This window comes from Nipponia nippon, unplaced genomic scaffold (assembly GCF_047370975.1).
Source record: "Nipponia nippon isolate SJK-2023a ecotype South Korea unplaced genomic scaffold, ASM4737097v1 scaffold_3, whole genome shotgun sequence".
NCBI lineage: Eukaryota > Metazoa > Chordata > Aves > Pelecaniformes > Threskiornithidae > Nipponia > Nipponia nippon.
Genome location: NW_028262347.1, coordinates 82,491,912 through 82,519,754, shown reverse-complemented (window position 1 = coordinate 82,519,754; position 27,843 = coordinate 82,491,912). Strand labels below are relative to the sequence as shown.

The 27,843-nt window shown below is 39.5% G+C and overlaps 1 protein-coding gene across 2 annotated transcripts in view; it reads left to right on the top strand.

Moving 5' to 3' along the window:
- The window catches only part of NTF3 (neurotrophin 3), a 55,067-nt gene that overhangs the window by 17,750 nt on the left and 9,474 nt on the right, over positions 1-27,843 (top strand). The window contains exon 1 of one of the 2 annotated variants that reach the window (XM_087764681.1): positions 17,434-17,533. The exons of the other annotated variant lie outside the window; for it this stretch is intronic. The gene's annotated coding sequence lies outside the window, so the exon portion shown is untranslated. Of the gene's footprint in view, positions 1-17,433; positions 17,534-27,843 lie in introns of those variants that run through there. 2 annotated transcript variants of the gene reach the window in all.

Below are 27,843 nucleotides of genomic sequence, written 5' to 3'. Positions count from 1 at the left end.
CACAACCAACCCCCCCCAAAAAAAAACCCACCATGCTTTATTGTAAAGCCTAAAGTGTAAATTTAAAGCAAGCTATGAATTTACCAGCATGTCCATATGTGCATAATCTGCTTCTGGTATATGAGTGTCTGTTTTTGAGTTTAAGATAAATTATTTTCCAAGTAACAAAGATTAAACCAAAACAAGTTGTTTGTTGGCAGCTACATGAATGAAGCCTGGTTTCTTATGAACTTATGTCCTGTGCCTGTACTCCTTCCCTGAGTTTCACTCCCTTTCATTCTGCAATACTTCAGCTTCCTCCTACTCTCCTGCTCTCACCTCCCTGTCCTGTAAGCACCTACACAGTGTTTTATCTCTTTTTCCATGTTCTCTAACTACTAGCTTGGCAGGAGTGAGCATGCACTTTAGCTACTTGAGACCGCTGCCTATGCTAATGCACAGCCTAAAAGCTACTGAACTTGCAACACTTTGCTCTTTATGAGTGAGACACTCACTAACCTGAGTGTCTTCTTCCACCAATTACGAAACTTGTAGGAACTTAATATTTTTGAGAATTTTGTACCTCTATAGATGTGGTAAAAATAAACTTGCAAATTTAGAAATTACCAGGAGGGGATTAGCAGGCAATATTTTCCTTAGTAAAACAGGCTAAAAAAGCATAGTGCATAGGGAGAGTTGCAGGGTAAAACAATACCTATATTGCTAAAGACTATTTCTGTTTCACTAAATATTTTTATGTTTATTCTGTAATCAAACATAATTTTTTACAATTATTTAGGAGCAACTGGGGGTCAGTCCAGACTGTCTCTGAGCTGGGAAATTCTGGAGAAGCGGCAGTCTCTTCATTCTTTTTTGTTTTCTGATGTTTATTTGTCCCAAAATAATTCAAAGATGGCTTTACCCTCTCGTACACAAACAGGGTCAATCTGTTCTCCTATTTCATTTTTTTAAATTGTACGTCACAGTACTGGAAGCACTTGATCACAGCCTAGACCAAGAGCTTCAGTGCTAATAGCCCAGTTCATACAGTTGTCTCATTTAGTGCCTCTGTAAACCCAGTGAATTCAAATATTTATAGCAGTGCTGGGTATTGCTCTGGGTCCTGGTACTGGAAAAGAAATGTACTTGTCTGACTACCTGATCACTACAGCTGTTTCAGAGGGATCACCAGTCCATAAGAGTTCGAGCAGGAACTTGCACAGGCACACAGCTTTAAGTTAGTAAATTCCTTTTATCCTATGATTGTAAAAGGGCGTGCATCTGAAAAATGCAACCCTTCTCACTGAGCATGGGCATGCATATTTTCCCAATTGTATTCATCCCAAAGAAGGAGACAGCACATTGTATCATATTATAGCGTGAGATCTTTTCATAGACTTCATCTGTCAAACAAACGCCATCTAAGTATCCCATATAACTGGGTGAGAGTCTTGAAGTCATGGGCTGAAGATACCAGTTGATAGACAGTTAGTGTTTGCCACAGAAGCAGCCCTGGATTCTTTAAAAAGAATTGGATCAGCTTGTTCATATGTTTTTAAATCCCTAAGTTTCAACTCACTGGGGTACGTATTTTCATGTTGAACTCTTGCATTACAAATATCTTGGGGTAGGAATTTGTCAGGCAGTGGTCTGCCAATGTCATATCCACACAAATGCATTCACATCCGAACCAGTTTGAATGAACGCTTTAAGGAAGATTTCATGAGTTGTTATTAGCAATGCATTGCTAGAACCTAGGTACTGCATGTTTTAATACTCTTCCATTGACTCTTATTAGTAACACATTGTTAAAACCTAGCACAGCCTGCTGTCATTCATTCATTCATTCATTCATTCATTCATTCTTGTTTCTTTTATTCTTTGGGTTAGGTTAATTTCTTTTCTTTATACTTTTCATTAATTTGTTATATACTGTTATATATATTTGTTATATACTCAGCCATCATCTGATGCACCTAGATGAACAGAAAATTTTTGAGTGATTTCAGTTGGAACAGACTTCATCATTCATGTATCAGTTGCAAAGCTCTCTTTGGCCTCACTCTCTAAGGCTCCACGAATATAATTTTTGTGGGCTCATTGATATGACCCTTCTTGCTTTTTAGATATAAAAATGTCATTTGTATTGAACTGTGTAGTTTCAGGTTATAGGTGATGTCTCTATGTAAAAAAAAAATAAAAAAAAAAAATTAACAAGTACAGTCCGAGAGAAGAGAAACATTTTTTCTTGAACAGAAAAAAAATTGCCTATCAAAATTGTTTTGTCAGTGTTCAGTACTGCTTTTTGTTTTGCTTTCCATAATCATTCCTTCAAGTTCATTCATTTTTAAAGGAAGTTTGGACTTTGAGCCCAGAGTAGTTATTGCAAATTTGTAAAAATGAGTTCAGGGGGACTTCTTGAAAGCGGAGTGTCTGTTGGAGAGGATGAACACACCCATTCCATACGTGAGTGATGCATCTAGCAGCACAGCCTGATATTTAAGCAGTGTGTATACAGCCAACAAAAGGGATAGGGTGATCAGGGACGTCACTTCAGAGAGGCACCAAAAGGGACGCATGCTAGGGCTGTTGTCCTTCTCCAAAAGCAGGGCCTGCAGATCTCTGGATACACAGGAGTCTGCTGGCAGCAGCTGGAAGGAGCCCAAAGAAGAAGGAAGGGAGGGTGAAGGGTTGCCAAAACAGGCTCCAAAGTGTCTTGCTGTGACCAAGTGCTTACAACAAACTGTCCAGGAATGAGTTCCAGCTCAAAAAAAGCAGTCACTTAGTGGAGGTTATTTGGCATGCGTGCCTGAATAACAAATACACTGGGGTAGGGGCAGGGGTGACATAATCCACTTAAAACCAGTTTTGAAAGGCTGAAGCTCACTCCTTACAGAGAGCCAGTGATGGGCACTTCCGTTGAAGTCCATTCCACCACATTGATCGCACTTATGGTCTATTATTCCAAGAGCTTAGCCTGAGCCCAGCCTTCTTACTAGTCTTCTAACAGAGTGAGTTTCAGACAGAAGGAAGAAGGGAAATTCATTGACTATATTCCTTTTTCAGAGATATTAATTTAGTTCTCCACACTTTAATGTTCTGCATTGATCCAGTGATATCTGGGCCATGTGTGGTGGCACCAGCAGTATCCAAATTTGTGCAAATACCCATGAAATGTGGCTTGTTGTGCATAGTTTGGCAGTTTGATGTAGGTAGTCTGCCAAAATGAGACAGGACCCTTATCAGAAGGAGACAGGAAATTCTCAAGAAAATTTGGGAGTTGACTTTTGAGTTAGGTGTGCTGCCAGGCACAGATCCCTCTGTCTGGCAACTATCAATTTTCCCCGTTATAGCTGCAGAGCAAATCCAAGTGTCTTCAGATTATGGCTGGGCAGGAGGCATGTTCAAGACTTGGTTCTCTAGACCCATTCTAGTTCTGCAGTTCTGGTTCTGATTTTGGTCTGAAAGTGCTAGGGTCATATTCCCATGCTCCAGAAATCTCAGAGCAGCATCTGTTGCTCATGAAAGATTTCCACCCAACATGGCAGAAACTTCAAAACATATCTGACAAGACTGCAACATTGTCAAAACAGAATATAAATTCAGCTCTAGACTACATTTAATCCAGACCCAAAACTGCCTAGCAAGTATTAGAGGTGCTGCTGCAAGTCAGTAGACTGTTTTCCCTCTCAGGTATCTGTGGGATTTTTATGTCTTTTTCTCTTCTGTGCATCACTTGGCTCTGCCAGATAACTAAATAACTGTGACCAACTCTGGTTGTGAGGATGCTCATGTCTTTGTGTTAGTGTCTTGTATGATTGCTTCAGCACCAGACAATACATTCAGATGCTAGTAGGAGTATGATCAGACACAAGGTGAATGACAGTTTTTCTTTAAGTGGAAAACTTACTCAATTTTCTGCTAAATTATTCTGTCCCTATCAGCAGTTTGTTATTTCCACAGACTTGGCTCATAAATATTGGATGTCTGCCTAGCTGGGAAATTGCATTTCCATTTTCAACACCTGCTATGTGCTAGACTTCTATGAGAGGGCTAGCTAGTATTCTGCAAGGATGGGATACTTACAGTTAGAATTGTTACCCATGACTATTGTTAAAAAGTGGATAATGCTCATCCCAGTTTTACCTTTCCTGCAAGATGACTTCAGTTTGCTATTAATTTTGAAGTATGTTTGGGATTCTTACTTGACTTTTGCTGTTCTTATGATCACATAACCATATCTCATGCAGATATAAAAGATTCTACGCTCTTCCTTATAAACCCAGGCCATGATTTTCTTGGCCTATATCTCCCTCCACACCCATCCTTCCACAGTGTGTTTGTTAGTAGCTGTTTAGTAACACGCAAGCATTCGCATTTCATGGTGCTGTATCTATAGAGGCTGCAGAGAATTCGGCAGATCTCCTGAGGTGTTATGTAAACAGAGGACATTTTTGTTAATTGTAATTATACACGGTTGCACACAAGTATTCATGGAAGCTCTCAAACCATAGTTATATATTTTGTTTACCAGATGTCAATATCTATTTTAGTAAGACAGACAGATTCAGGGCTAAATCTATTCTCTGTCAGTCTGGAAAACCTGGATTTCTGCCCATACACAGCATGGGTACAGAATCAGTACAATATCTTGAGCTTTTCTTACACAATGATGCATAAATATGTAAATGCTGAACTATTTCCCCCCAACCTTGCCAGAGCACACTGAAGTACAGTGTCCCCTTACTGCTATACACCATCGACATACCCTTCTCTGCCTCCTACTTACCTTTACCCTAAGGCTGAGAACTGCAAGGGCAACACAAGGGCATTCCCTTATAGTCTGAGTAGCCTCGTCTCGATAAACAGATGTACACAGGCACATATATATCATTAACATGGTAGTTTAGTGCATATCTTGTAGCCTAATGCAGCTTAAGATGCTGTTGTCATTTCCTGTAGTTTAGGAAACACAGCAAGCTTAAACTCATTGTTAGTTTTTTTTTAGGATCCGTTATCTTTTGCTTCCCAGTGAGTTTACAAAGACAATGAATTCAGAAATAGACATTTATGCATAACTTGAAATAACATATCACAGCATCTCTGTGCAAGTTGTGTCATCTATTAACCACAAATTTGCAAACACATTCTCATACATGAGACACACTTCTCTTGCAGCAGCCCTAGAGTTCTCAAAAGGAAAAAGATCTAGTCAAAAAAATCACACGGACTCATAAATGGACATGAAGAGATCACCATTCTCTTGCTCATAGATTCTTCCCTGTAAATAAATATCTGTTCATCTGTCTAGAGGCACAGAGTTAAAATGACTGAGGAGCACAGTGGCAGGAGATTCCTGTCCTTAATGGATTTGTTGCTGCAATCTTCAAATATGCATTTAGCTTACAGCTGGAGGTAGAATAAAGATGAAAATGCAATTTCCTGCCTCCCAGACTGAGTGAAATACACCTGGGAATGAACAGGACAAGGGAACACAATTGTCTTGAGTCCTTGAAATGGATGATGGGTGGCATATAAGTTTTGCTGTGGCGCTTTCCATAGGAGCGCCTTTATCTGCTGTGTTCATTCCTCCGGGCTATGCTAAAGGTTATCACTGTTCTAGCTTTTATACTAGTTTCAAGCATTTACACATTAATCAGCAGAGATATGGCACTGAACTTTTCCTTGGAACTTCAGCATATTTACTGTCTTGCATGACATATGTATATATCATTACTGGATGTTGATAAGAACAAACGCGACGGAAATATTTAACAGATGCAAACAAGCACTATACTTAGCATATGATTTATAAGTTTAAAACGGAGTCCAAATGCTAGTGGTGGGAGCCTTGTAAACTGCATATGCAGTAATATGTTCTGCATCACCACTTAAAAATGAAAAATTAAACATTACTTCAATTTACTTAGGCTACAATGAATATCTTCAGTGCTTTATGAATTGCTGAGATGTGCTTTCATGCCAAACTAAAAGCAAAAAATAAAAACCCCAAATACCTACAAGAAAACTCAAGTCTCTCCACTTTACACGGCTTTTTGAGTCAGAGACCAACATGTGCTTATGCCATCACTGCAGTCTGGCCCAAGACAAGACAAAACGAAGCATTGCAGAGTACATGAATGCAAATTAATTCACTGGAAAAGTCCTTTGCAGGTCACTCCAGGAAGGCAAAGAAAGTAATCTCCATTTTCAGCCCTCTCCAAAATAATCACTTAGCAGCATTTCAGAAGGTCGGGTCAAGTGGTCTCAGTAGGAGATGGAACCAACAGAAACACTTTCTAGTGTCAGACTTCCCTGTATGACAGCTAAAAGTCGGGGTTTTAATGCAGAATAGCAGTGAAGAAGAGGAAAGGGAATTTTCATATAAAAGGAAAGCATAAACAGAGAGAACATTCCTTCAGAGAAACCAAAGCAAAGAAAAAGTAATCAATTTTTTCTGCCCACTCTTAAAGTGAAAACATTAGGACCCCATAGACCAATCCAAATGAAGTTAATGGAGAGATTCCTAAGGACTTTGGTGGACTTTGGAGTTATACTGAACTTCTGGTGTTTCATGGACAGGCTGCTGACATGTGGGTAGGAGGGATCCAGTCCTGTCCACCTTATTCCAGAAATAACACAAGCAGTTGATCACAGACCTATGGGGTCATGCTCTGCTTGTCCCATGGGAAAAACTAGGTAGGCTTTTGTGGTGGTGACAGTTTTCTTCCTCTCTCCCCTTCACAATGACTGTGAAATGAAAAGCAAGCATTCAAAGCAAGACAACATTGTTGAAGCAGATAGAAATCAAGAGGTAGAACAAGCTACGCTAGCTGGTGAAGTTATGGTGCTTGGGGAGACATGAAGCATTGCTGAGATGGAGTGTTTACAGAAAAAAATCCCACAGCTCATATTTGTATTATGTATTTATAAATTCCTGGAACTCAATTTTATAGAGTTTTTGATTAATGGCTGTACTGCAGTTCAGCTCCAAGCCTATTGAACTTACTGTACTGGAACTGAGCAAGACATACACTAGCCAAACATGAACACTACTACTGGACTGTGATTTAAAGGTGGTTCATTGCTGAAAGGCATTGCTGTAGAGGCTCTGCTTATTGTACATGTAGAGATCAAAGCTAAAGGAGGGCCTCTCAGAAGCCGCCTTAAAATCAAAGTCAGATATGTGTTTGTCTCAGATACCTCCATGGCAGAAGAGGTGAAGAACAATGAAAAATGCTGTCATTTCCCCATCACTTTTACAATAAAGTGGGTGCAGCTTTTGTTGACGTACAGATTCTCCTAATTATATATTTATGTCACTTTAATCACAGTATCTTCCAGGAGCACAGCCAAATGCTCGATTTTCTTATGCTGGTGGTATATGCCAAGTGTTCCCACACTGTGGTATTTGACATTAGTGCTGTTTCTCCCACACTTCAAAGAAGACATCTGTGGTTATGGCTGGCAAATGCCGACTTAGTTGTGGATTATCATAATAATATAGTAAAAGCAGTCTCATTCTGCTGAGGTGGGAGTCACTTCATTAAATACAGGCCTTATGGCTATTATGATTTGTGAGGAGAAACTTGATGTCTGTAATCTCTTGGTGTGCCAACTGGAGTCAAATTAAGGCAATATAAAAAAAAAAAAGGATGAGAAATCTGAAGATTTGCCAACGTTGAGAGAAACTTCTACAGTCCCTTGGGTTGTGGTCGTCCCAGACAATGCAGCCTTTGGCTGCAAGATGTAATCACTTTAGAAGGTGCAAACTCTGTTCAATCCCAGAGCTGGTATGTGAGAACAGGATCACTGGGATATTTGATCCACTCTCTCACAATCACTTCTAGTTAAAAATAAAACAGAAGATTGATAATTGTTGATAATACAAATCTTTAGAAAACACAAGGAACATTGAAACTCCCTTTGAAAGTGCAGGAGTTAAGGCAACTAAATCTGTTTCATCTCAGTTCTTTCTGAGTATAGCATAAAGATGAAGCTGCATGTGAAATTTGGAAATTCTCAGACTCTCTCTGTTAAGAGAATAGTCTCTTCTGCCACATACTGTTTAACAACAACAGCAAAAACAGCCCACCCTTCTACACACAGAGTAAATCCTGGAAAACTGAATTTGCAAGTAAAAATTAATACTGAAGAATTGTTTCTAAGAAAAAAATTTCTCCTTTTGTAGTCTGGCTTTGTGTTTTTAAAAACACGAAACAGTTGCAATGATGTTGGCTTATTAAATAGCCCCAGTCCAAAAAAATGAAGAGGTATAGAGTTGCTGAAATTCATTTAATTACACTTTTGCAGCATAACGGGCTTAGTCTGTTTTTAATGAAAATGTTACTAGTTGTTATGACTGCTTGCATTTGAATGAATGTCTTTTATTGTTAAGTCTAAAATATTATACATAGGTAATTAGCATGATCTATTTATGGCAGAATTTCATCTTTTTTGTTTTGCTTTTAGTGGGTTTCTTCAATACTCATCTTCAATTAACTTCATTTTCCTTAGCTCTTCTTATTTTCTTTGAGCTTTGCAAGGCATAGTGGCTGTCTTTTCTTACTCAGGGCACTGTTTTGAAAGATAACTGTTTGGAGTGACTTGTGTGCTTCTTTTTAAAGAAAACTTTCATTCGTGTCTGTTGAAGTCCTTGGTTTCCAGATGGTTCAAATATAAAGCAGCATTTTTCTTGCTGTGCCACACTGTCTCTTGCACTGTTGTGATGGTTTAGTCACAACTAATGGCTGTCAAACAAATGAGACTCTGATTTGTTATTTCAGAAGTCCCTGCTGCATGATTTAAGGGTGCGAAGTGGGTCAGCCACCAGTCAGACATTGCAGCAGACGGTCAAGCTCCAACAGTAGTGACAGACAGTCATAAAGTTGCCATTTATTGGGAGAATACTGGAAAAAAAAGTTACAGTCTGAGTATGTTAACTTTGGAGAAAAAAAGTGGTGCTTTAAAGACGAAAGGCAAAGACATCAAGAGTGTGTTCATATATCTATAGACCGTCAAGGTTTTAGATTCAGATGCATTCCCAGGCTTCCCAGGCTTTCAAAGTAGGAATGATGTGAGGTAGTGTGAGTGTATTTGAATGTACCAGAAGTTAGAGTTGAGCCTAAGGATTTGGATGAATGTGGTATGCAGAAGACCATTCACAGTGGATAGTTAACTTATTCACAAACTAGTGGTTCTTGCCATCTTGGATGTAGTCATGTCTGGGAGTATCAGGGACCAAAAGGTTGGAGGAGCCATGAGTGACTTCACTCTTCAACTCCCAGAACTAACATCTCTTCGACATAGTACTCAGATGAACAATGTAAAGAGATGACAGCCCCCACTGTTTGGTGTAGCTGTGGATATAGTGGATTTAGAGGATAAACTCTGGTCTCCAGTATCTTGACATACTGTATTACTGAAAATACAAAGGATTAGGGAATACCAAAGGGATCATGTATTTTCATCCTGACTCATTAAGTAATTTTAAGTAAGTATTCCCAAAGGTTTCCCCAGTGTTTTCGCAACTTTATCAGTCCAATTCCATGTCACCAAAAGGAGACAGACAGACTCCCACTGACTTCTTTTGGAGCTGGATTGGTCCTGAAACGTACTGCATACAGTGTATACAGCTATCTGCTTAGAAACCCCAAAATAGCTAAAAGCATGTTAACAAAGTGCATGGATGCTCATTAATTGGAATTCTTTTTGCATAAATTGTATAGTTTTTATGGTTCATATTTCTGGCTGTCAGATTATAAAACAATCACCAATAAAAAAGGCATAAGAGATGAAGAAAAGCACAGGATCACAGTCTCTGATTGTGTCATGTATCCTGTGTGAAAGAAGAACAAGGGCAGTCTGCCTTTGGGACCAGTGAAACTGCGACCACTTGACACTATTCATACTTGTAATTCACTTCTATATGTCCATTATTTAGAGTGATACCTTTTCTCTTCACTAACATACTTTAACTCTAGCAACTAGAAGCCACTTTTATGCTTTCTCTTGTGAATTTAGTGTGAAAATTGGAGGAAAGGACTTTCTGAAACATATTGCAGTGATTCTACACACTAACCACAAAACATATTTGTTTTTTGCAGAACAAAATTATCAGCAGAAAGTAGTTCTACACAAACTTCACGTGGTAAATCTTATAGTGTTATGGTTTGTCTGTGCAGGGAACATCATACCGGATTCTAGTTTTTATCAGTTCTGCATTCCAGGAAAGCTGCATCTTTGTCAGACAACATGGTAGCAGGACTTGTCCAGATGGTAGATGCAGAGCGTAGAGGCAAAGCACTCATCTTATTAATACTCCTTGAGTATCTATACTGTTTAAAAAATGTTGACCCATTTTTCAAAGGCTATCAAATACAGGGGCTCTAAAGTTATTGTTACTTCCCAGAGTGTTACAGAGCTCTTTGGTAATCCATTCTGAGATCTGCAAAGGCACCAAAATAATTTTGGCAACTGAAGGAGTGAACACCTTTAGACAAGTTTGAAAATCCTACCCATGATGCTGTTTTTTCCTCTTTTTTTCCACAGGGGATGACTCACTGAAAGGAATTGAACAGTTTTATTTTCCTTCTTGAACTCACATTTTGGCTAAGTCATCACTGTGAGGTTTCACTTTGTGTAGGTGATACAGATCCACAAGAAAACTTCACTGATATTATTGTGATCACCACAAACATTTTCCCATTGATAACAAAAAGGAGTCAACACACATTGTTTCTAGTGCTTACACATGGTCATGTAAACACTTATTGAGAATCAAAACAGTCACATTTTGATTAGCTGAAATTGATTCTATGTGGCCTTATGTAAAACTGAATAAGGATCTATGATGAAAAAGTAGTGTCTTGATAACTTTTATTAGCAAAATCAGTATCATGGTTTATATAAACAAGTCCAAATACATGATCTACCATACCATGAGCAAAACCCACTGTTAGTAGCCCTCTGGAGGTGAGGTGGGAGTGGGTTCACAGCTTTCCCAAGCCCTGTTCAGGCTATCCACAGATCACTTGATCACTGTCTACATCATCAATCATGAGTCTACAAGGTCTGTGTCTAGCAATATCATTTACAGCTATATTCATGTAAACCTTTATTACAGATATTCTGCAGCTAGGAAAATAGTGGTAAGCAATAACCTAGCTTTCCCTAGGATTTATTTTTAGCTTTTGTGTCACAGATGAGTGAAATGTGCAGTTGAGACAAATATCTAAACATATTTTTGCCCATACATGAATAAATCCAGGGAGCCTTGGGTACAAGAGCTGTCTTCATCTCCCACAGCAGCTCCCACAACAAATATAGTCTCTCAGTTTTTACAGTATACTCAACAGTATCAATGACAAAGATAATTAGTATTATCATTCCTATTTCACAGATAGAAAAGTAGCTTTAGAAAGCTGCATTCGTTTTTTACTTCAGAACCACTAAATGCACTCTAGCTACCCAAGGTCAAAACTACAATGACGGCAAAACAAACAAGCAAAAAAATTCAGCAGTGCTACTAAGAGTCAACTTCAGCAAATTCATCTCAGACTAAAACGAATGTGTTTTGTCTTTACTGGTATAACATTGTGGCAGCTACATGTTCATCAGTAATGCTACAGTAAAAAAATGAAGTTAATTTTAGCAGCGTAAACAAGTCCTTAATGTCTTTCCCAAACTTATAAAGGCAATTCTCAGGGGAGTTAGGAACTGAACACAGGTTAGTGACCTTAACCACCAGACACTCGTTTCTGACTAGTTGAACACTGAGAAGAAATTCTGCAAAATTTCTGGGAATTGTCAGCTTTCAGTTGGCCTCAGCAGTACTTGAAGTCATGAGCATTTGGAAAGCCACAAATACAGTCTGCATGATCCTAAAGGCCAGTTCTGATAAGACTGTAAATGTTTCTTTGCAGCATTTTTTCTAAAACTGCATGAAAAGCCAGAATTTAAATTTATTGTACATTATTCAGTTAGTTATGCTAGATTTTTAATTATTATTGCTATTGCAATAACATCTGGAGGCCTTCATCAGTATCTGGCCTCACTGCCCCAAGACTCTGTAAGATGCAACTTTTCTGAGTTACAGTGAATGAGACCCCACAGATTTCATCATGTAAGGGGAGAGGAAGTGGGGACATGCTTCTGGCATCTGGTGCTGGCAGGCAACCAAGATGCTCTGGGATTGGCTGATGGGCACATGTCCAGTCAGGAGAAGGGCCATAGCACTAGGCTGCAGCTGAAAATAAAATCTTCTCATAAGACTGCTTTCACACGCAACCCCATGAGGTGAAATACTTAGCTGCAACACAGGCACATGACGTTTCTCCTGCTCCACGACCTCAGTTAATCCAGCGTGTAAGTACACAGAGCAGGAGAGAAGCCACAGCGGTGTTCGATAAAGACAGGAGGTTTGGCCTTCCCTGCTCAGGAGTGATAGGAACCTCACGCTTAGTGCTCAAGATCTGACAGAGCTCACGTACAGGCATGAAGTAAGACTTCAGTTTCCATCCCACAAAGCTCAGAATCTGACAGAAAAGATTTAACACGTGGCTTAAGAAAACAAGGCAGGGAAGAGGAAAGGCTGACAAGAGAAGAGGGTATATTTATGTATGTAGCCGGGTGCTCAATTCACAGATGTGCCCTCAAGCAGTCTATACCAGCAAACACAGCAGTAAGCTGTACTTGTAAATATATATTTTTGCTTACTCAAGTTGTAAACAGTGATGACAGTTGGGAGAAGAGCAAAGATTGATAGAAATGAGGAGAGGAAAGATTTTTTTTTAATGTCTCATGAAGAAATAAATTTGTCAATCTCTGAACTGGTGAAAAAGTGCACTGGCATCAAACCATAAAACAGCTCCTGCATGACACATGCTGATAATCAAGGTTTGTTGGTTTTTTTCCACTGAATGATATTGTTTCACAAAGCATTGGAACATTTTCAGCTAAGGGCCAGATCCTCAGAGTGGTGCAAACCAGAGTAATGACACTAGTCGGTGATGCTATACTACAGAAGATCTGGCCATCTAGGCAAAATTCAGATGCCAGCATTGTTAGACAAAAAAGGGCTTCCAAGGCTTTTAAATATTTTTACCTCATGTCTTTTGGAAAATATCGCTCATTCTTATGATTCCACTGTAATGGTATTATCCTTCAGGTCATTGACTTGCTAGTATCTAGCATTCAGATGAGATTCTCACTTTGTAACAACCACACCATACATCCCAGTCTTCCCAAATTCTTGAAAACATTTTGAATCAGAAAAGTCCAATCAATTAAATTCAAACCATGTGGAAGGAAAGCCTATTCACTTCAAACACTTAAACAATTTTTGTTTCTAAACATATTTTTGTTTGTTTATTTCTTTTAAAGTTCAAGTCAAGCAAGCTGTTTTGATCTGTTGAATCCAAAATATTTTCAGATGGTCAACTTGTAAACTTTTTGACATTGAATCATGTTTTTTTTTTCTTGCTGAATTAATGACTTTTAGCATTTTGAGACTCCTTTTGAGAGTTTTTGGGATTTTGGGATTCCTCTCCTCAATTTTAAACAGTACTTGAAACCCCATTTCATTTCATCTTTGTAACTGAAACATGCTCCAGTGATTTAAGCATGTTTGACCTTTTGCAGTCCCAAGACTTAGCTTTAGGAAGTTACTAGTTGCTTTGTTTATTTGTTCTATGTGTTTAATCTTGTTTCCTTCTCTATGTACAATTCTACTCAATATAGGTTCATACATTCTCTTCATCAGCAAGGTATGTGACTGCACTTTGATTTGGTGGGATTTTGTGAAATTTTCTTTTATTTCAAATGCATATTCTACTCTTTTTTACGTTAAAGAAGACTGGTCTGTGAAGTAAGCTTTTTTTCCGGGCTTAAACAGGCTGACAGGGTCCTGCAGACTACACAGAAAGGTTAGCATTGCAGTAGACATTTCTATTGAGTGTGAAGAGAGGATTTATCAGCCCTTCATGAAGGGGCTTGAATCAAATGTCCTATAGAAACAAATCAAGATAATGATATAGAACAGAAATACCCAATAAGCAATTTGTGCAGGGTCTGATTCTTACACACTTCAAGCTGGAATGAAAGTGCTAAATCAAAGCACAGGCTCTCTGTACCATGGCATGCTGAATCCAAAACTGAGATTCTGGCATAAACTTTGGCTTCTTGATCTTTATTTATGCCAGAGAGCCAATTTGCACTCAAATGCAAGACATGCACTACTCCTGAACACTACAGAAGTGGTGCATCTGAAATCATGTTTGAGGGGATGTCAGACTGCCGCTCTCTCACTACTAGAAAAATTCTGATACAAGTAACTAAGATCCTAACACCAGTTTCTTCTGTACACCTTAAATAACACCCTCTCAGCTTTGCAGAGCTCTAAGTGGCTACATATCAGCTCAAGAACTGGAGTAGACGTATAAACCTCAATTGTTCCCTGCTAATTTTCTTCATTTTCTGCATTCAAAGCCTGGTGTCCTTTGCCCACCTGTGCTAAGGTTTTCAGGAACTTCTCTGGAGTCAGAAAGCACCTGCTTAGCAACGTGGGAAGAGGGGCCTATGTTTTACAACTCCTATCCATCCCTCTGGAAGCCAGGTGGAGTAGACACCAGGAGGAACTGGGGCTATGGCAGAGACAATGAAATAACAGTTTCGTGCTACAGAGACCCAGAGGCTACAACTATGATAATGGGGCAAAAACTAAAAGTGTTTCTCCATGTCTGAGAAGCACATAGCCCATCTCACCCAATTTCTGGCAAGCCCTGTAATACATGAGGCTTATGTAGTGATACAGTCTGTGTGTCTCTTCATAAGTCCCTCCCAATAAGATTTGAGCTCGGCCATTGTTGAGAGAGAATCTTAAAGTATTTGGCTTTTATGAAGGTCATGGAAACAGATGGCCAGAGAGAAAAGATGGGAGTGCTATGTTAGGGCTCCCACTGAGGGAAGTCCAGCCAAGAAAGAGAAACTTATAGGCTTTGGTACCAGACAATCCACACAGCATAAAAAATTAAGAACATCCAAACTGCAGCAGGAGTTTCAGTTGCAGTTTGACTTTTTAGGAGACCAAAGAATTCAACCACAAGACACTAAGCTACAGTAAACCAAACCTCATTATTGGTAGTACTCAAGGAAGCATACTACTGCAGACTGATTTTAGCCATCAAGAGCTCAATGTGCAATATCTCAGCAGGTCCAAACCCAGAAGCTGCTCTGACTACTGCTTAGATTGGCTCATTTCAGTCCAACTCACTGTCATATGACAGGCCTCCTGCAGGCCTCAGGCAGGTCAGCTTGTTTCTTTGCCAGACAGTTTTTCACCTGCAAAACAGGAATAATTGGAGCACAGTTCGGCTCTATGGGAATATCATGAAAGTAAATATTATGAAGATACCAAATCACAAGTTTTGTAAAGTTGAGGAGAACAGAAGGGGTTGTCTAGATGCACAATTCTGGCAGTTGCCTCTGGCAGCAAAGCTCTCTAATGGGATGACAGCACATGACAAGAAAAGGGATTTAGCTACCAAGAGAGCCATGCCTTTTCCCAAGCATAAGCTATACAACAAGAGGACTTTGCAGCAGCACATCTGCGTTAGTGCTGTACAGGTAGAGCCTGTTTTACAGAGACTTTTATTTTAAAAACATAAGAATTATGCAGGAAAAACTCTAGTATAGGTCTGGCCTGGGCCTACAGTTGAGTGTTTGCCAGGTTGACTCCATCAGCCAGAGGCTCACGAGAGGCATAGTGATGCTTTGTATAGATATAGCTACCTTCCACAAGCAAAGTAGACTAAAGGAGTAAAAATCCATTTTTGCCAGGACAAATTCAGAGTCTTCTGCCCATATGGTTGTGTCAATGGCAAGACGAAGTAGTGCAGTCCTTGACTGATCCTGCTATAAAACTGTACATCTTTGAGATAAGCTCAGTCAAAATTTCATAGCTGAATGGGTGCAACTTTTCTATGATGTGGTCCATTTTAAAACTGTTTTTTTGATCTTTTTTCCACCTGTAGAACAAGCACAAGCTAAACTGGTAGCAAGTAGATTAACCCACTAAAAAGACACTACGTCAGGATTATAGATTTGAATATTTGAAGAATGTGATATTAGGAGAACAGAATAAAAAAGAGAGGGGGTCCCTCTTTTGTCACTTGTGTTTGATTTGCACAAGTTTAATCGCATCAGCTGCAGTGGAATTTCCCCCAGTCTAAACTAGTGTTAGAGAGAGAAGTGAGTCACAGGGAACATCAAGAGTCCACAGTAAGAATTTTTGAATTAGCTAGTGAATTGAACAGTCTGGACAATTTTTAAGTGCATGTATTTCTTACACAGAAGCTTGATGGGAAGGCATAAAAAAATAATGCTTGTGAAGATGCTAAATGCAATTTATTCCTAGAAAAAAGTATCAAAGGGAGTATTTGCCCAGGAAGAAATTTATGTTGTATATGTAAAGCATAGAAAAATACTTGGGAAGCCACTGTTAACAAAAAAAAAATCCTCTTTGGCATCTGCTCCAGCGAATAGCAACCAAGAAAAAAGAAGATAATAAGCTTCTGTATTGCATTACTTTAAAAATTCACTTGAATGAAAGCAAGTAGTATAATAATGAACTGAGTCAGAGAGCACTGTTCAATTAGATGTAGAATTTAAGGGAGTTTATAATAACAACACTTACAAAGAAAGACTTGGTTGGGCTTATTGTTACGGAAAGGGGAAAAAAGTTGTGGTGAGCTAAATGACATTTATAAAATAGAAGGGTCTGATCAAACTGATCCAGATTATTCCTCCACAGGAGTAAGACCTTAAAATTAGGTCATGGGGATGAAAGGAGAATTTAGTCTGAACTATTTCATACAAAGGCTATGTGACATATGGAACATGTTACCCTAAAGAGTAACTAAAGCAAGGAGCATGAATGTTTTCAAGAAAGAAAACGACAGGGAACTGCATAAGGAAACTTCCAACCATGGAAGCTTCAAAAGGAATACAATTCCTATTTATTTATGTATTTATTTAGGGTAGTCAACCATTATCTGCATTCTGAAGGGAAATTATGATAAGCATTATTTCTTTTTCTTTCCCCCTTTCTAACTGTGGTGTTTGTGGGATTTAGTTTGTTTTGTTTCCATTAGAAGGGCTGCAATTTTGCCTTCCCAGAACACAAAGGACAAGAGCTAATAAAATATTTATGGCTATGTATTTTCCTTCAATATGTAATGTTTTAAAATCTTCATTCCTTGTATTCTCTTTTGCTTCACTAGGAGTATTATGAGTGTGAAGTTTTTTTAGTACAAAATTGGCACTTTACTTCTTTTTACATATCTGGATAAACTCCATGTCTTGAAAATGTTCTCATGGCTTAGTCTTCCTAGAATTAGACACCGGCAAGCAATCGCCAGATCAAGCCATGGGACAGTTTGTGATAGTACTGCTGGTCCTATCCTGCTGTGTTTGAGTTCCTTGAACAAGTTCTTACTCAACCTCCCTGCCAGGTATCTCAGATACTGTCTCCTGCATTACACATTGGGCTAATCAGGTACAGTGCTTTTTTGATTACTGTATATCGAGTGCCAACCTGTAATGTAATGTTTTAAGACAGATGCAAGGACTAAACTAAGTAGGAAAAGAGAAAAGCCAAAAACAGGCCAAAATTGCAACTTCTCATCTGAACCCTTTCAGCCTGTAGGAGAAACCAGATTTCAATCACAGCCTCAGATGGCTAATTCACAGTGGTGCAGATTTACTTCACCTAACACAAAGCATACCATTTAGACTACTCAGCACGGATAGGCAGGATGGATATTTGCCTTCAGCGTGCACACTGGAAAGGATTTAAAGTTAACCCTCAGTGATGCAAGGGGTTTAAATCCCTTAACACAGCTGTGGGGTTTTGGAACTGAAATTGAAGGAAAATATTGAAAAATAATCCAGAACTGTAATTTCAAATCTTGAACCTAAGACCTTATTATAGTATGAAAATTTTTCTTCATCTAGAAACAAATAAAATAAAATTGAGAGACCATTGCCTTTATACTGTGAATAAAACTCTCTTTTCCACTGCCAAAAAATTGCAGGTTAGGAAGAAGGCAGTGAAATTACAATATGTTTTTGTGGAATGATTGCATTTCAAAGTATTTCTTTCACTAGAGTGTAGACAAACTAGTCCCCTTTCTTATAGTAATGTTATTTTCTTCCTTTCACATACCTGTAGACCATCTGAGCCAGCAAAACAGATGACTCCACGTTTCACAGCATAGACTCATGTTTTCCCCAAATTTGAGTGAAAGGAAAGAATCTGGAGAAATGACAATCCTAGTTCCAGTTTGTTCATAGAACACAGAAAAGAAGATAAGAAGAAGATAGTTTGGTTTTACCACCTTGTTGTTCAGAAATTTCCATATGCTTCCTTCCTTCACTTTTGTTAGAGATCTGACATGGAAAGATCTAAACACAGAGTCACATTTTCTTCTGACTTGTACCAAGGTAAATCTGAAGTAGCACCACTCAAGTCAATAAAGTTATTTTAAGTCTAAACAAGCAACTTAATCATAAGACTCAGCATTGTTTCTTAAATTTCTCCAATTTATTTGGAATAATTTTGATTGTGAGCATTACACCTGACCCATTCCCTGTTGGATTTTCTCATAACAGCTTACCAGTACTGACATTAGCCTAATAGAAAACTGAGCCAGCTCAGACACTATGCCAGATTATGACCTCAGTTATATGCAACTCAGTCTATAGTCGCCTGCTTTCTGTGTGACCAAAAGCAGAATTTGGCCTTGAGCTTTAATTTTTAAGTTGCACATACACAATTGTCTCCAAGCATAATACCATTTAATAATTTGAAATGGGAATAAGTGTTCTTTGCAATTTTCCTTAATTTCTAGCCGTCTCAAAATACGTGTCTTATCTTTTCTAAATAACTCCAGTGTAGTATTTTGCTTGTAAATCCAACCTCTGCACATGCACTTGAGTCCCATAGTCCAGATGATCTTAATCTCCCAGTCTTGACCTGCCAGATTCTCTTCTGCTTTCCACTCACCTGTATCTTAATCGAAGCTATAATGAAAGTTTGAAGTCACAAACTGTACCCCCATATGTATGCTAACAAGAGGCCTTCATGACATGGTCAAGGCAGACATTTCTAAGGCTCGATGTGCTTTCAGCCCAGAGATGTAGGTTTCAGGTGAGATGATGGGAGTATGGGACAGAAAAGAGGCGGGTGTGTGCTTTTGCTTTTTTCTGGGAAGGCATAGGAGATATTTCCTGAGTATGTGCAGGCTTCCCATCAGTGCCAGCCACAGGAAAAGTTGCCTTCCATTGGAAAAGCTCTTTACTCCTGCTTGCAGCTCAGCAAAGCTCTTTGTGTTCCCATTGTCAAAAAGGCCTGAGAACTTATTATTCCCTTTACATCCAGTTATCCCAAGATGTTGACTGACCTCTCACCTTTAGTAAAGAGTTTCCCCATATGTTTGCCTCCCAAAAGTTCCTAAGGATGTGATTGCTTTGTTTTGTTTTTGCAATGGGCTCCCTTCCATATTTTCTAGTAACAGGCTGAGATCAGGTTAGGAAGATGCTGGTCTTCCATAGGTTTCAGTGAACATGCTCCCCCATTTTCTAGAACTGGTAACATCCTGTATTATTTTAACATGGGCCTTTAACTCGGAATCTGTACAGAATACACTTGCTAGGTTAAACTCACCACACTTTGCCAGGGCCAGTACCTAGTCAGACAGGAATATAAGAGGGAGGGACAAGTGTGTGTCCGTCCCCCAGCTTTGTTCCCATGAGTGTTCAAGTTCAGCTTGCTCAGGCAACTCTGCCTGCAGCAAGGAGAGCAGGGGCTGCTCACCCAATACTCCCTGCTGAGAGGACGTGGGTGGAGAGGGGGTGTTAAGATGACAGAAGTGCAGAGAGCCCAAGCTTCACCCCACTCCCCTTCCTTGCTAGCCAAAGTAGCTGGCTGGGAGCATGGGAGAGCAAACTGCTCCACGAAAAAAAAATTAAAAAAAAAAAGAAGGATGAAGTAATTGACTATTGTAGCAGAGCAAAGGGAGTGCGTGTGGTGGTGGAGGGAAGATAGGGAGGAACTGTGACTCTGACTCACAATATATTCTGTACTCTGCTCCTGGGAGATGCAGCTGTGCATCTCCCCTTGTACAGGCTACACTGTAAGGTTACACTGTCATCCAAAGTAAGCATCCCTAATTCTCCCACTTCCTGAAGCACAACAGCATTTGGCTCCTTTTTAATCAGGGATTTCTACTGTGCAAATTGAAGTCTAGGACCAAGCTTTTCCTATGTGCAGAATTAACAATCTCTCCCTTGATTGTTTTGTTGGTTCCTGGGGAAAACTACTGAACTGTTATGGCCGATTTACATTGGCCTGCTCCTTTTTTAAGGCTGATTCCAATTTATTCTTAATTCCTCAAGGCACCTGAGATCTTCTACATGAGCCATCCATGGACACCTTTGGCAATGTTTTCCACATCCTTTTTCCTCCCTCTGCTTGCTTCCCAGTTACTTCTGACTTCACTAGGGTGAGGACTTTTTCCCTTTGCTACCACTTTAGTAGGAAGAAATACGGCATGGAAGTATTTCTGATTTTGGCCAGCTGACCCAATGGACTTTGCTTGGGGCCAGCAGATTGTTGGGAAGAACCAGAAGGAAGAGGCTAGTCCAGTGGGTAGAACCAACCACAGCTTAGACCTCATGAGAGGAAGGTCTGAATGCCCACTTTCTTATTCTCCTCTCACATGAATTTGGGTTCGCATGATCTTGGAAAAGTCACATAACCTGCCTGGGCTTTAGTTTCCAAATTGTAAAACAACAGCAAAAGCACTTGATCACCAAAACCATTCTTAGTTATGAAAAAAAGCTTCATGCTGCAGCATTGCCATACCTGCAATAAGACTGCGAGCAGCCTTCCCTTACCCTCTGTTAGCTCTCATGCACTCACAGCATCCACTCTTGCAGTGGGGGTTGTGTGTCCAAGTATGATTTCTTGCCTCTAACAGCAGTGAACACCTGATCTCTCACAAAAGGAGTAAACTCCTGCAGCAGCATCTCCATGGCTTGTATCTAACTTGTGAGTCAATTATCCAATGATGTAACTAACCTTTGTGGTGATCAGATGTCAGTAGGATTCTTTTATGAAGTGTATAAAGTGTGCATATGACAAGAGGCGAATAAAAGTCTATGAAAAAAATTACTGTTTCTATTCATAGTTCCCATACCCTGAGAATTACTTTATTCCTGCCCTTCTATAGATAAAATTTCTCATAACCAGAATTTCTTTAGTAAGAAGAAATTTTCTAAAAAGACATTCTAGTTATTGGCTGCATAAGGAGAGGCAAGGCCAGCTGCTGTACATCTCATTTGTCTCCTTCCCATGCCCAGTTTAAAACATTGCTTTTCTATCAAATATCTGGAGATCATATGCCTGGCAAGAGATAGCATGTGTTAAAGTACTCCCACTTCTAAAATTCTTCTTTCAAAGATTTTTGGCAAGAAGGAGAGGGGAGGCATTGTGTATCAACAGCAAAATGGCATCTGGACTGAAAGATAAGAAAAACACGGTGGTTTCCAAAAACCAAGGAAGTTTTCACATGAGTTTTGGACCTGGCAGAGGTGCAGAGCCTGCATTAGTGCAACAGGAGAACACAAAGATCACACTTTGACTTTGGAAGGTAGGGATCAATTCTGCAAATTAGCAGACACTTTGGATGCAGTTTAGCAGAGCATTCAACCATGAGCTTAAGGAGCGAGCAATCTACATTTCAGTGGGGCAACTCACAAGCTTAAAAAATATACACTCTGCTAGACTGGGACCAGAATACTCTCACCATCCTTGGGCATTAACCCCTAAATATAGACAAACTCACAGCAAAGTGTTAATGGAGAGTTAAAATTAGAAAACTTCAGTGTCTCAAGGAGAACTGCATACTGGAAATTTTATCCACATGAACATCAATGGGGACTCACAAGCAAAGTTCCACTTCAGGCAAATTTTTACAAGGAAAAAAATGCAGAGTGGCTAGATTTACCGGAACAGTCTTTACCCTCAGGACAGGCCTACATGTAAACAATTTGCTATAAAGTAATGCCAATTAGTAGAATGACTTTTTTCTCTAAATGGGCAACGGCTTTTTTAAAGATTCAGATTCAATGGGAGAAAGCACAACAGTCTTTTATGGGTTCACATTATATTTGTGAGCTCTTCTCCATAAGAAGGATTCAGGGGTCTCACTGTGCAGCTGGGAGCAGTTCTAGGAGAACTGTCATGATTTCAGTGTAAAACTGAGCAAGGTTGTTGGGAGTGGTCATCTCTCATATTAGACGAGCTTATTTAGCTTGTCAGAACAGACTTTTAGGCATACAAGCTCTTTTTAATCTAAAGGTTTACATTTTATGCAATGAAACAAACTTCTGACCTTACATTTTCCCCCCAAACCCTTAACTGTATTTTATCAGAAATGCAAGACTGCTTTTCTCTGAGAATGACTTTAAAAGTATAATATTAAGCTGGTTGCAAGCAAGCTACTGCACCTGTGCAAAGACCATGGAAAAGGTATTAGTTATATACTGCAATGCTAATTTTTCACTGTGGTCCTGATGCAAAAAATTCAGTTGCATGCTACATGTATGATAAAATAAGGACCAAACATCAACTGCCTCTAGTCATATTGTCATTCCCTCGCACCCCTTACTGTGCAAAAACTTTGTCCAATTCATGCTGAATTCAGTGAGGTCCTACTGGTGGTTTTAAAGTATTTGGATCAGGCCTGGAGTCCTGTCCTTGAGAACTCCGCATCAGATACTTTGCACCTGCCTGTCTAACAAGACTGTTCTGTTCAGAGGTTTGTGAACCTTTGAGGAACAGGAAGAGGCAATTCAGAAAGCGAACTTTGATTCACGAAGTGGCCGTGGACGTATTTCTGTATGGCTTTAAAGAAACACGGAGTCATGGGCTTTTGCAAAGCAAACACAGGTGCAGCTTTGGCTGAAAGGAAACAGGACTTCACCACTAGGCCTCTTGCGCCATGGCTCACCACAATCCCAGTCCCATAGAGCACACTTGGGGTGGCAGTGCATTGCATGTGGAGGCGCAGCAAGGCTCATACCTGGTGCTTGGGAGAAACTTTCAAGCAGCAGTGCTGTTCCTTCTAAGCAAACGGTACCTTAAAATTTTGACTGGGCCTCTTAAGAGACAGTGTTGCCCTAGCAGCATTCCTACTCTCGAGGCAAACATCTGTATTCAAGGGTCACAGTGGAGCTGTCAGAAAACCAAAGAAAGGCTCTTTTTTCAACAGAAATATCTCAGGTTCTCATCAGGATTTTTTTCTTATTCAAACCAAACAAAACCTCATTTCATTTCTAACTAGCATTCCCTATTACTGTATTTCTGTTTCTTTGTGGGTGTGAGGTCTGTCTGTACCCGTACTTAGATTTTTCATACTTAGATTAAAATTTTTGAATCTGTAACCTTTGTTTTCTTCTGTTTGCTTGCTTGATTTCACTGTTTTCCTTACTTCATAAAAGAAAACATAGGTATTAAAAAAGATGCAAGAGGAAGTTTTCAGTTTCTAAACCAAAACAAAATAGAAACCTTTTTGTTTTCGATGTAAAATCCAGCAAAATAGCAACTTTGAAATTCACAGTTTGAAACAGTTTTCCTCTTGAGTTTCTTAACACCAGAAAACCTGAAAAACAGCACTTTAAAAATCTCAATTTTTTTCTACGAATTTTTTTTCCTGCAAAATGAGTTGTCCAGTGAGAATATAAATGTAAAAACATGTCAGACCATCCTACGTCACAAGGTCTCTAGAAGGCTGCTCTTTCATAGCCTAACAGGAGAAGGGCAAAATTCTGATGATCTGACAGTTGTTTCCCATTCTCCTCCTGTTACCAAGTTAGATAAAACCCCTCTCTGGCATTTAAAAATAGAACGACTAGAGCAATCTGTTATAAATGTGGACCACTTCACCTTAACCCTTTCCATGGCTTCCCTTGCTCTTTTGAGAAACATACACCAAATACAGTCATATACCTCTGATATAGCCAGAGGCCAGGCTTGAACCCTCCAGAATTGTGGGGAGGTGAAGAAGTGAGTTTCATCTGGAGGACTGCTCTCAACTTTAGTTATGGAGAGCTTAAGCCCTCAAAGCATCTCTCTGACGAAAATAAGAGGAACTGCAACTATTGCCTGACTTTAATACAAAACAAAAAATCAGCCCTGGTTGAGCCAAAATAAGTCTAGGTCGACTTGAAAGGTTAATGGATCTTCAAACTGTTTTTAAAAAAGACTTAGATGGAGTTTCAGGGCTGCGACGAAACATGAAACCAGTCCTCTCTGGTGTGGTTTTGGGCTTGTTACAAACATCTTGCAGAGCTTGAAAACTGCTTTTGATGATCAGCTTAACTTCCCTTTCCTTAGTTTAATCCCATTTTTCCTGATTGCACTCCTTGGCCCCACCCTAAAGTGAATGGTCTCTTTCACCAATGCTTACGCTTTCCAGATCTTTGCACTGGGTTTGCTGTCATGCCCTTTCTGTCAGATTATAGCAAAGAAAGACTTGCATATTCAAGGCAATTTCCTCAAAGGTCAGTTATACAACTTTTCTAGTAATTTTTTCTGCTCTTTCCTAATTTTCTTTTCGTATGACAATACCTTCCAACTTTCAAGCAGCTTTCCCAATTTTTCTGTGGTGCTACAAAAAGTGACAATTCCTTCCTCACTCTGCAATGCAATGCCTCAATAATGGTATTTATTAAATACTGTGCCTTTCCAAAGTTTTAGATCATTCCTGAGCCTGATCAGGTATTTCTCCTTTCTAAATTTATTTTCCCCTCTGCATATCATTGCTCAATACCACTGTTCCCGCAGCACGCTAGCTTGTAATTTCTACTTTGACTTTCATTTTGTAATTTTCTGCCAATATTTTATGTCTCCATCTCCCCAGCAGAGACTGTATTTCTCTTTGCTCACTGCTGTTTGCATCCCCTCCAAATTCAGCTGCAAATTTAATTTGTTTGCTGCTTGGCCCTGCCACTATTAACAAACGGTAATGAAAAGATTAACTAACACACAAAGAGTTTATCAGCTTAAATTATCCACTACCATGATTTAGTTCTGGTGCTTTCTATTCTTCTGTTTGGAAATGACTTCTCAAAAATTAAAAAAAAAAGGCAAGTGCAAAGCTCTGGGCAAATCTTCTGTTTTTGTAAAAGTAGCACAGGTCTAGTCAAGTCATTGGAATTTATTGATTTAGCTAAGAATATGACCTTTAGATTTCTTGTTACTTTGGACAGTTTTCAGAGCTACGCAGTGAATAATATGTAGAAATACTTCAGCTTTTGTGGAAATTGTTTACCCAACTATGGCTTTAATTCTTTGTCATGACTAAGATGCAGCTAACTGCTCATCTCAGATGGCATTGTTTTTATTTCCTTGCATTTCATGCTTGTCATTGATCAATCAAACTTCTATATAGCATTACAGATGGACTTTCCTGATCCAGGCAGTGTAACATGAAAACCCAGGGGCTGTTCCCCAACTTGCAGCAGAATACCTGTATGACCCTGCAAACATCATCTGACTTCTGTGTATTCAAGTCTCTGCTTTTTAAAATGGGAACAATGGCATTCTTCCTACTTTGTCAGTATTAACCAAGATAAATGCTTATGGAGTGCTCAAATATCAGTGACGTGAGAATGGTAAAAGAAAACAGAGGATGATCTACACTGAGAACATTTATGGAAATATATTTGTTAATATTCCTCATTACTCTCGGAACAGACAGGCATCTCCCACACAGCATGCAGGGCATCGTACTGCAATGCTATTGTGCCTTGTGTGGAGAGACGAAATCTTTACTTGTGTTCTCTTAGTAGGGCAACAACAGCCAGCTCTTTGAGGGAGAAACCAAAGGATGTCAGGGTATATATCTAGGGTGATAAAACCCCAACACCATTCCATAGAGTTCCCTAGTTTGCAGATGTAGACAGTAATGAACAGAGATTTTGACTTGACCAAACTCTTCGAACAAATCAGAGAAATCAGATCCCAGCCTCCCCAACCCTTGCCGTGACCTTCTTAATACACAGATTAATTAGTCAACTGGTTAATGCAAAATTACACTATGGCAGTCTGGGCAGAGACAGGCAGGTGTAAATATCATGTCACAATAATGCCAGTGAGGAAAGGAATTAAAATAGAAAAAGACCCAGTTGTGACTGAGGAAAGCCTGCCTACTTCTGTAGTTGATTATAGACCTGGAGATGTAGCTAGTGCAGTTGATATTATACCGGACATTATTAATAGTCAAGTCCCTCGGTGGGATTGCTAGAGGATGCTGGGGAGTGTCAAATGCCTCCAAGGCTGTCTCGAGTGCCCCGAACTCCAGACAATGTCGGTGGTGGGGGAGGAAGGTGTGGGGCCAAAACCTAACAGAATTAACTTTGCACAAGGTGTGAGAAGCAGCTGCTGTTCCAAGTAGTGAAGTAAGCACTGAGGAACTGCTCCTGACCTTTCTCTTGGAAACAGGCAGGTATGTGTAAGGCGATCACATTTTGATCTCCAAAAAGATATATTTATGGAAAGATCAAATGTAGACACACATGCCATTGCAATCAGCTGTGTCTGAAATGAATGGCCATTGCCGCAGTTCTACACGGCGTATTTAACTGTTCAGAAACCAGATTGGTCCTTGCAGCAGATGTATTATCACAAAACTGTCCCTCAGAAAGATGTCACCAGTCAGGAAAGCTGTCCTCAAGGACTAGTAGGGTCATGGTCACAACAGTAATCATAAATAGTGATGTAGATTGGTTCAAAGTTCAGGTGAGTTTTTCATACTTGGGTGAACAGCTGTCTTGCTGTGGTTTGCTCAGCCAGCCATTTAAAGCGTAAAAGGAAATGTCAGTGACTCAGTAGGCTGAACTCCATTTCCATAAGAGATTAGGTATATACCATTCACTGGAGGCTACTGGGGCTCAGCGCTCAGATGTGTCTTCTCTTTTGAAAATGGCCTTGAGTAATGCATGATTAAAATCAACTGACCTGCTGCAGAGACTTAAGAAACTTTGGTGGCCTCATCCTCATATATGGTGTGTAGCTGCTCTCCCCAGCCCATCTGCAAGAGGAATACATTAGTTTCAAATTCCTTCACTCTAACTTATAGTTTTGTTGCCCCGCAGAATGAGAGGGTTAACACTTAGAGCTGCCATAACTCAGTCCCACTTGATTTTGTCTCTGAATTCTTCAGCTTCTTAGAGGGTCTGGCTCTTGTGAAAGCTTTAGCTTCAATCCGTATATGTTGAAATTTCTGTATCTTCAGAAGTGGAAATGTTCAGGAGGGTCATAGCATCTCTAGGGACATTCAGCACTCCGCAGCAATCTACCTTAATAAATCCTTCTACAGGCACATCATGTACAAATAGTTGATTACTATTTTGAAATACGGTGCAAATTTTCATATGCAATTATTTCATACTCCCATCTTTCTGAATATTCAGAATGCAGTGATATTTTTCTTGTTCTGTACCTTTTCACTGTCCCCCTAAGCACAGAGGAGAAGGGCTGCATTTCTTCTCAATGTATTTATTAGGATGAGGGAATCAACAGGGCATTCTGCTACTTGTTGCTTTCTGTGAGTTTTTGAAAACAGTGCTTAGCAAGCAATGAGAATAATTACACTGTCATCTTTGGCAAAAGCCTGAATAAGCTGTCAGCCACCACAAATGATCATTAGTTGCTTGGTCTGAAGAACAAAAGCTGCTTTTAAATTTTTCAGAAAGTGCCAAATACTTCAAGCTGACTTACATAAATCATGTTGGGTATTA